Source organism: Sander lucioperca, chromosome 21, assembly GCF_008315115.2.
Source record: "Sander lucioperca isolate FBNREF2018 chromosome 21, SLUC_FBN_1.2, whole genome shotgun sequence".
Classification (NCBI taxonomy): Eukaryota; Metazoa; Chordata; class Actinopteri; order Perciformes; family Percidae; genus Sander; species Sander lucioperca.
This window is the reverse complement of record NC_050193.1, coordinates 9,396,365-9,405,247: the sequence shown is the minus strand read 5'-3', so window position 1 is coordinate 9,405,247 and position 8,883 is coordinate 9,396,365. Positions and strand designations below refer to the sequence as shown.

The following is an 8,883-nucleotide window of genomic DNA, read 5'->3' as shown; positions in this document are numbered from 1 at the left end:
TCTGAGTTTTGCCGACCGGATACGGCAAAAGTTTAATCTATCAACTAGCTCTGCTACCTTCTTCGTTGCTCTGCTTGGTTGTAGCGCTATTCTATTGCATGCAGTGGGAATTTGAAAGACAACCGTTTATCCCACCCCTCGGACTGAGCCCTGCCAATGGGGAGTTCTCAGACCCAACATCTTGATGTGGGTCTGGCTTGTCAGGCTAATGGCAATCCATCTAAGACTTATATATAGATATTTCAGTTTGGAGCAAAGTGGTGGACCAGGAGAGTCGGGACTTTTCCCTGTGGGCCGGTAGTGTTTCGAGGCCGCGAGGGCCGGTCTGATAATAGTTATAGCCTACATTGCAAGTTCTTAGCAACACCATCCGGTGGCCTGGTGTGCGGCCGCTGCCCGCTGGTCAAACTGTGCAGCTTCTGCTCAACCCGTATGGCGGGCCGCAGCAGCCTCTTATTTCAATACAAACAGGCTAATCAGAAAGCACTAACGAAGTGCAGGTCAGAACCATGTCTAGGATTTTCAGAAATATAGGGGAATCAGTGAGCGGCCCCTCCCCAAATGGCACAGCCCTGGTCGGCTTATAATGTATAACACCTTGTTTTCCTTGTCACGTTTGGAAGTCTTTCTGTAACGTTAACAGACAGTGTGTGAGTCTAATGATGGAAAGCCAAAAAAGAAAAGGGAAAGGGGGCGCTGAGAAGGTCCCAAATGTATTGTAAAGTTGACTGACAAATATGAAACCGGACAATAGTCTATGTTGCTATCACCTAACAACCGTCTCCACGTGGGGAAAGCTGTGAAAGGTGTAATTTTCAGAGGAATCATAGCCTAATCAGTCTAATACATTGATGCCATAAACACAAAATTTAGGAACGCAATAGGCCTACTAATGATTTAGTTTGAAGTTCCTGTGACGTGACGTTTCCAGTCTATGGTTCAGACTCAAACACACAAAGCTCTGAAGCAGACCTGTGCGTCGCTTAGTGTCCACTCTCGCTGTAAAAAGCTGTGCAGCTTCAGGTTTATCACGGATGCGCGCTGCTGTCGACATGCTGCGGCAGATGTGACGCGTTTGTGCTCCGGTCTGAGGTCTGAGATCTGCAGGTAGATTATTTTCTGAAATATAGTGACTTTATTCTTGTAATAGCCTTAACTTTATTTTATATTTCAAAATATCACAACTCAGAACACAGATGGGATGAGTTATATTTTGAATGTGCACAAAGTTTTGAACATGAGCAGAAATCTTGCTCAAACACCTGAAATATTAGCCTACAGTCCAGGGGTTTATTAATAAATTAAAATGAATAATGTATCATTGAGGTGAATAATTGTCATATACATTTAAGGAGGTTACTTCCCCAACAAAAGATGCAAAAGAGGAGGGAGGAGTAAATTATGCCTGGGCTACATGTGTGCTGACTCAGATCCGAAGTCGAAGTCGATCCAAAGGAGAATAAATAGTTGAAAGCAATACAGAATGCCTGAGAGCCTTACTGCAATATTTTCCATTATGTTTTTATTTTTGGATTGTCATCTATGTTTCCCTTTACATAAAGATATTTCCAGCATAAATTGATTCAGAAAAAGGTAGAAATAGTTGCGTAAAAATTCACCAGAATGCAGGAAATGAAGTGTTTAATGCTCAAAATTTTTCCTTTGGGTTGCCAGGCCAGTTATGATTAGGATAAATGTTGGTGCCATCTAACTAACATCTACAAAATGGAAGCTAAAAAGAACATACACTGGCTATCAACAAGCTGGGCAAGCCGATCGCTGTTTTGCATTGCATTCAGTTTATTTAAATGGGTCCGGGCTAAGCCCCGAACCTCCTTAAGTCCTAGAAACGCCCCTGCCCGAGGGCAGGTGGTCTATAAAATTTCCCGGTAGATTTTTTTGGTCCCACTCCGCCCCTGCCAAGAGCCATGCCGCTAGCATGGGTCAAAATTGTTAAATCATCCAGGCCCCTTAAATGATTTACAAGGTGAACAAATAATGAGTGTGTTAGTGTTCTATAAAAGTATTCGATTCTCTTTTCAACATTCAACAGCATACCAAAAGACTGTTTAATGTGTGCTTTCAATGGACAAGTTCTTGGAATTCTTCCTTACCAGCAGTGAGCTGGAGACCAAATGGAAACAAAGATTATGATTGAAAACACTCAGGTTAAGGTTGTAAGTGGATTTAACCATTTGAATGACTCACTGGTCATAATGAGTAGGGCTGTAACGATGTGCGACATGAAACCGAAATCGCGACACTCAGATCCACAAACCCGTGTCGCGGTGGGAGAAGGCAGAATCGCGATACATCCCTTTCAACTCCCAGAGTTATCCTTTCCGTCCAGATCCAATGCTACCACATCTTTAAATTACTATTAGTATTATCCCCCTTTTGTCGGGTAAATTTAGCCAACTGTATAGACGGCTAAAAGCGAAGGGGGGTACGACACCGGTAACACTAACATAGGTGTAACGTTACGAATGGCCACTGTTCTGACTCGGGTGCCTGGGTCTGTTTCCCAACGGTTCAGTAAACTGCCGTTAGCATCCTTAGCATCGGAGTTAAGTGCTGACTGGGTTTTGATTGCTGGAATGATAGAGGCTGGCTGCTAGCTGGCTTGGGGCTGACTGTGGATGTGTCCGCGGGCCGGGGCTGTTGTCAGCTCTCATCCCGACTGAAGCCTTGCAGCGCCAGGAGAGTGAGGCAGACAGACAGTGGTGTGCTAGCTGGCTAAATTACCATTAGATTAGCTAGTCGTCTACCTATACAGTTAACGTTACCGATGAACTCGTGGGTTAGCCCAGAGTTGTTAACCGTGGTCAAAACAATCATACTCAAAATAACTGAGCGTGTTGAACGATGTCGTAATCTTATGTTACCCACCAAGAATTAGCTAACGTTATAGACCAAGCATTAGCATTAGCTACTTGTCAACAGCACCTTTACAGAGTAGGCACCAAAGCACTTTTCCTCTTCGGTCCCCCTACAGGTTGGAAGCGAAATTGTCCATTACCATTACCATTATTCTTATGTGTCATTCGAACTACAGATCCGCTACCCGATCTGGGTTCTTGGAAACATTATTTTAAGGTACAAAAGAATGTTTGTTGTTGGATCGATCGATATTGAAATCAATCAATATCAATAAATAAGGTCTTCGTTGTATTACTAAGTTGCAAAGTGGCATGTAATCAATGACAGAACGATGCCATTTGGCAGAAAAAAGTTGTATTACGTTTACTGAGTATAACTCTCCTCCAACCCCCCCCCATCCCCGAATTGTGGGTTTGGTGTATTGTTACATCCCTACTAATGAGTGAGCATTGTTTGCAAACCCACACAATAAACAGGCTTACCACCCATGTGTTTTATAGGTAGGATGCTGGTAGGGGATTGATGTAACACACACACACACACACACACACACACACACACACACACACACACACACACAGGCCAATAGCTGGGAGCTGTTGTGCAAGGTCCCATGCTAACAACACAAACACATAAAACAGCTCCACTCTTGTCATGGGGGCCCTATTATATCAATTTACTCAGAGAGAGCAAACTTCCTAGTGAAATAACAGGATAAACACCCTCTAGAGGTCAATAAACTTGAACTTCTTTCTCCTTCCTCCACTGTTTTAACCTGCATTTATCTTGAATTTTTGAAAAATATACACATACATTTTTCTAAGTTGTAAAAGCAGTTCAGCCAGTTTAGTCTCTCATTTGCCAAATAAAAAGTAAGATAGAGAGTAGAGAGATGAGGCTTAATTGCGAGCATATATGTGTATACCAGGTAAAAGGACAGATAGGATACTTAGATGTCAGATAAGAATAAATGCCTGCAGTTGAAAGAATGCATGCATGTTTCTGTCCTTCTCTCAAGAAAGGCATTTGCAAATGTTCATGTATATGAATAAGAGAGCCATACGGTGTGTGTGTGTGTGTGTGTGTGTGTGTGTGTGTGTGTGTGTGTGTGTTTCCTTCCATAAAACAGTCCCCCCTTTCTTCCCCTGGCTTTAAGAGAAACCTGGTCTCTGGATGGGTTCCAACTTTGACGCTCACACTCAGCCTGCGCTGCTCAATGGCCCCTATTGTAGTTTCGAGGGACCTTTTTTTTTTTTTTTACAATCATCAACCCAAAAGAATTCCACATGAAATTACTTCTGAGTAAATATTTTTTTACTCCCCTCTTTTCTGTTTCTCTCTTACTCTCTATGCTTTGTTTCTAATTTGTTTCCAAATTCAGGGCTGCGAGAAGGCAGCCAAGGACAAAGTGTTAAGGCTCATGTCATGCCACTCATGGTCATGTGGCTGCAAGTAGCGTTTTTGTTTCCCCTTTTACTCAAATGCCTTTTTCTGTTTCTTTCTACCTCTCTGTTTTCCATCTTCCAAATAGCCCTCCTGCCCACACAGCACAGCTGACCTCCCAGTAACCTCAAACCATCTATCCAACCTCAGCCAAGAGTATTTACAGTCAGCACTCGGAGGCATGAAATCAACTCCTCAAAAATCACAAGATGAAGCATTGAACTCATCATAAACTACAAAAAAAGATGACAAGGAAATTACATCTGCCATGATACAAAAAACTAAATTGATGCAAGCAGCAGAAAATGCTGACTGCTTTATTAAATCTATGACACAGTTTTATAATTTCTCCCAACACAAATCATAATTTGAAATCTCAAACTTGTATTCTTCAGCTGCATTCAGTTTCTGTGATGTTATTACATGTTTATGAAACAGCGCCAATGATTTTACAAAATGGAATTGAAGCAACAGAGAGTAAAAGAGAAGAGAAGGAAAAGAAGAGCTGAGTAGAGAAAACACACCACCACTTTGTTTTTGGAACCTGGTTCTCTGGCTCCAGTTTTTGGCCCTCTGCTTGTTTCCCTACAGTACTCGCTCCAACTCTCCTGCCCCGCATCCCACCTCACCTGCCTCTAAATCTTTCTGTAGCACTAATAACAGATGAAAGGTGGTGTGCCACTGGTTCCTCTCATGCCATACAGCTGCCAGTCTGTGCCAGCAGATGGCCCAGATGCTGCTCTGACAAAAAGCAGCGAGGGGAAAGATGAGAAGTGAGAGAGAAAGAAAAACAGGAAAAAGGAAGAATTTGGAAGAATTTGACTTTGGTTAATTCTTGGCAACATACATCAGCAGGCACACATGCAATTCATTTCACATGCTGTTTAGTAGATTATTAGATATAAAAACAAATGGCAGTGTGATTTACCCAGTGTAGATATTTAGTTCCATCCTATAAATAAAATAAAATGTCATACGGGAAATGGACAACGCAAGCTGGCAGGTAAGTAATGTATAAAATGAGTGAATCAGGGTTAAACATTTGTGTAAACATGCATTTATGCTGGGCTGGCCTGTAGCCTAAGCAAAATACAGTATGTGACTGCCTAAAGCCACGTCCATTACTGCAGAGCGCCTGGTTGCGTTCTTGAGGCTGCATCCTAGGCTCCAAAGATATCAGTTTAGAGTTTAACACAGTCCAGCTGCAGAGAAACCTGGTCACAATTCAAGATCTGAACACCTTATCCTACAGCCTGTCCTTTCTTTTCATCTTGCAGTCTCACTTGTCAGTGGCTGTGAATGTTTCAATTACAAAAACGCACATCCAGACGATATACTTGGTGCTGGACAGAAGAACATGCGACAGAAGGAAATATAGAGTCCACAAACTAGATTATGCTTCCGTGAACATACATTTAATGAAGAAGAGCTTGACGTTCAAAACATCACTTGCTGGTAGTTTAATATATGTGGATGGGAACATTATCTAGTGTTTTCCAATAACTACAATAGACTGTGAATAATTTTACCAGTGTTATGGATAATTACTAAGGCTGCAACTAACAATTATTTTCATTATCGATTTATTTTTCTCCAAATAATCGATTAATCATTTAGTCTATGAAATGTAAAAAAAAAAAATAGTGAAAAAATACCCATCACAAGTTCCCAGATCCCAAGGTGATATCTTCACGTCTTACTGTCACCCAAAAGTCCAAAACTCAAAGATATTCAGTTTACAATGATATGTGACAAAGAAAAGCAGTAAATCCTCACATATAAGAAGCTGGAACCAGAGAATGTTTGTCTTTTCTTTCTTTATTATTTTTGCTTGAAAGATTACTGAAATAATGACTATCAAAAAAGTTGCTGATTATTTTTTCTGTTGATCAGTTAATCAACTAATCATTTCAGTTCTAATTACTGCCATTCTTGAGTAGAGATGGGAAGTAAAAAAAAAATAAAAATAATATATATATATTTTTGTCCTGATGGGACACATTCATCCTTGAGTCCAGTTTTCTTTTTAAGAAAAATATGCAATCCATATATATTATACATACATACATATATGGAAAACTGTGTTCTTAGAAAACTAAGTCATAAACAGATGTAGAAGAGAACAGTGCAGTGTTATATTCTCTACTGTGAAATTACTTCTTTGTGTCTTAATACCTACTGACCTCTCTATCATGTTTTTAATGAACCTGCTGTAAATTATATTTAGTACAGAATCTTCACCTTGGGCCTTTTCCTCCCACTTTTTCCATCATGACAATTTATAACTACATTGCTTACTTTTTTTGTAGCGCTAATGTAGCTACAAGTCTGTGTTAGACATGTCATCTGGGCCCAAGTTAATTAAGATGTAGAGAGAGGAACCCAGAGCAAAATGTGACTTAGTACCACAAACAGGCTCAGGCTGGTCTTAGGTTTATAAAAGTAGAAAGAACGTCGAGCTTCATGAGCACAATGTGTTGAAAGACTCAAATCAATATATAAATATAAATGAGGAAATCAGAAATGGAGAGTAATGATCCAACCAATGCTGTAAAATAAGGAGAGGATGGAAAGAATTAGATGAAATTAAAGAGGTGGAGCGATGACGACATGCCAGGGGAGAAGAAAGTGGAGGGACATTGTTACTGGGCCACATGCAGTGAAATGCTTATCCGTCTTTGGAAATGTACTGACGAGAAAGTGTGTGTGTGTGTGTGTGTGTGTGTGTGTGTGTGTGTGTGTGTGTGTGTGTGTGTGTGTGTGTGTGTGTGTGTGTGTGTGTGTGTGGGGTTTGTGGACAGAGAGGAGGCCGATGAGGGTGAAAGGGGTGCAGGAAGGGGGAAAATAATAGCACATATTGGTTAAACTGATCCATAATCTATGCCAGAAGAGTCCGTCAAATCCAAATAAGCTCCCTAAGACGGGAAAATGAAGCTAATAGCTGAAGCGTGAAGCTATCGTTTAAACTAATCAGATCCCGTTATTCTAGAGTTTGCACATGTAAGAATAGCTTATAGCTTTTTCTAAATTTACTGGCAGGAGGACACAGTTTCTTGGCCCGTCCTTTTTCTGAATTTAAACTAGTTATAACCATTTGGATGCAAATACACAGTAATTGACGAGAAGAATTAAACTTCTAAATTAAATTCCCTTGAGGTCAATAACTCCCAGGTCTCTCTGGGATGAGTACAGAGAGGTCAGGATGTCAGCTAGTCCTGAAAAGGTTGCTTGCCTCTCATGGCCTTTGTAAGAAAACAGCTGTGATGTAAGGTGATGAAGGCCTGACCAGCTGTTCATGAAGCTAGCAGTTAGAAACATCAGAGGCAAGCGAGGAGCCCAATTTTAAAACTCAGTGGTGAATTCCACTGATTGTTACCAACAGCTACAGTTGCCACACTAACGTCTGGCAAGCCTCAGGGTTCATACAATGCTTTCTTGTTTGTTGGGGGGCTAAAACCTCAACACTTCCATAAAAAAACGTATCCAGACAAAAGAAAGAGGAACACAAGACAAGTGACAGTAACGGGCAGCGGTCATCATTTCTAGGTTGCCTATAAATAATCCTCTGGTTACAGTTCTGTTTGTTATTTCAATGCATCTTTTATCACATACACAGACACATCAGAACTGCTGTACTGCATGTACTGTAACTTGATTGAGGAGGCAAAAGATTGCAACATCAAAGCACCTCTGTCTGATGAATCGTGTGTGTGCATGTTTGGGAGAGGAAACAAAGGGCGAACCACCATCGACCTCCTGTGACTGGACACAGCGACGCATTAAAATGTCCATGGGGTCTATGCTCTAATAAAGTCACTGTAAGTCTCATGAGTCTCTGCAATGGGCCACATGTGCAGCCACATGAAGGTGGGGGGCATCAACAGGAGGAGATCATGTTGACACAGCCTGCTCGGCAAAGTCCCCAGTATTTCATCTCACCTCTGGCAGAAGAAACATAAGGTATACGCACACAAAGACTTACAGGTTAAACATAGGGCTCTATGGTCGTTTGTGATATGCTGTAAAAGGAATGCAGTACCAAGTTCAGGTCAGGTAAGCAGATGCTAAGTCTGGCATGCTATTAAGGCTTTATTTCCAGTATATTATTTAACTGCAGCTGCTCCCTGCTGTTGTGGCAATATATCAAAAAAACATGTCCACAATGCCATAAAAAAAACTATAGTTGCAATTACAGCTTATAAATCATGATGTAAATATTTTAATAAGAGCCACACAAGGCATCTGCAGCATGTACTGGAACTGATCTTAAATAGATACTTGGAGCTATTTGACGTAAACAGAGCCAAAATTATGACCCAAATCCCTCATCTAAACAGCTATATTAAGACAGAAAACAATCTCTCATGCGCTTATGCCCTACTTCTTTCAACAGGAGGCAAAAGATCACTGGACATTTTGTCTGGTTTAACTTGGAAACCATTACCATAACCAGTCCACTATTACCTCTCTCTCCCTACAGACGTACAGCAACAACAACAAAACCTGCATCACAAACAGCAGAAGTGTGACGTGCATAACTTAAGTGTAGCACACTGACGG

At 41.1% G+C, this 8,883-nt stretch overlaps 1 protein-coding gene across 2 annotated transcripts in view; it reads right to left on the bottom strand.

Moving 5' to 3' along the window:
• coro7 (coronin 7) overlaps window positions 1-8,883 on the bottom strand; it is a 116,748-nt gene that overhangs the window by 56,083 nt on the left and 51,782 nt on the right. The window lies entirely within an intron of this gene.